A 1,846-nucleotide genomic window follows, 5' to 3' on the forward strand; every position below is an offset into this window, starting at 1 on the left:
GATCTGACCCTATTCCTTAACCTAATCCCACCCCACCCCACCCACCCCTTAATTCCTTCCTCCTCCTTCAAATACCCAATGCACCGCTATTCCTAAAAACACTCTCCTCCCTAATATTCCTTGCCCCACGACTATTCCCAAAATTCGTTCCTACTCAAATGAAGATGCCCAACCCATTTCTCAAACCCAACTATCCCCATTAGCTCATGCTTTGCCTCCAGTAGAACGTAGATTTGTTGATAAGAGGGTTTTTGTACGGTTGAAGAGGATGGTCAAAGATCTTGTGAACTTGGTCCCTCAAAAGAGAGGCCCGTAAAGGAGCTATATTTGAACATGCATTGTCTGATGTCTAAAAAAGACAGCACCAAAGTTAAGATCTTAGAAGAACTAGCCGTTGAGAGAGAGATTACATTCAAGTCTATAACAGAAACCTGGCTTGGGCCAAGGGTCTTAGATGAAGAACTAACCATATTTGGTTTCAACTTAGTCTAAAAACAGGAATTGTCCATAGATGCAGCCATTGATAAATTAGTTTCAGTTTTTAAGGAAGTTTGCTCCAGCTTAGCAATCTCTTAATGTGTTCTGAAAAGTGGTACACGGACAAAAATTCCTAAATATAGGAAGACTTTGTTCAAAAAGAGTTGCAAACTATCAAAAAGGCTGAAGAGCACTTAGAATCCAGTGATTGTGGGTAGTCTCCAAAAAAAGCTGGACGTAGTTCAGGGTAAGATTAAGGCCTCCATCGAATATGACCAGTTACCAACTGAGAATAAAGTCGTTCAGGAGGTCAGGTAGAATCTGAAGGCTTTTTTCTCTTATGCGAACTCCATTAACAATGTAGAGACTATGGCTAACATGCTTGGAGATCAGTTCTCCAGTGTGTTTTCAACCCGACTGAGTTCAGAAGCAACAGCTCATTACTCTGATGATGAGTCTGTTGAGGCTGGCAAGGTCAGTCAAGTTGAGCGTTTAGATGATCTTGTAGTCACAGATCAAGATGCTTTAGAGGCCATCAGTGACTTGAGAATCTCGAGCTCCCCTGGCCCTGATGGAGTGACATCTCAGTTTCTGATGAGATGCTCACTGGTTCTTGCTCCTATTTTCTCGTATTTGATGCGTTGCATCTTGGATCAGGGCAAGTTTCCATCTTCACTAAAGATAGCTCACGTTGTTCCAATTTTTAAAGGGGGATATAAGTCGCCCCCCCCAGTAACTATAGGCCGATTTCTCTCACTTCAAATAGTGCGAAGGTGTTTGAGAAGATCATGAAGTCCAAATTTGTTGAATTTCTTGAGGTCAATGAAGACCTTCCTCCTAATCAGCATGGGTTCCGAGCACATTTTAGCATGGTTACCCAACTGATTGAGCATTTAGAGCAGGTCATTGAGGTACTGGAAAGACACAAGTCAGTTGATGTTGTCTTTCTTGCTTTTGCCAAGGCACTTGATAAAGTAGATCATGGCCTTTTTTTTGAATAGACTTCATGACATTGGGATCCAAGGCAAGGTTCTCAATTGGATTAGAAGCTTCATTCAGGATAGAAAGAAAAATTTTTAAGGTCGAGGGATCCCTTAGTGAAATACGTGATGTCAAGTCAGGTGGTCCCCAGGGCTCCATCCTAGGGCCCCTCCTTTTTATAATTTTCGTTTCGCCGCATCAAAAGCTTAGCATTACTGCCAGTCTCTCTTCTTATGCAGACGATACAAAGTTAGTTTCTGGTAGGAATGGCCAAGATTCCAGTAGCCTTGCAAAGGACTTAGATCGAAAAATTCGCCAAGGAGTTCTGAAGGCGATGGACAAAGGAGTATTTGCTAAAACTCCAAACTCGGCAAAAGTGGATCAAAAC

The sequence above is a fragment of the Tigriopus californicus genome, chromosome 10 (assembly GCF_007210705.1).
Source record: "Tigriopus californicus strain San Diego chromosome 10, Tcal_SD_v2.1, whole genome shotgun sequence".
Lineage (NCBI taxonomy): Eukaryota > Metazoa > Arthropoda > Copepoda > Harpacticoida > Harpacticidae > Tigriopus > Tigriopus californicus.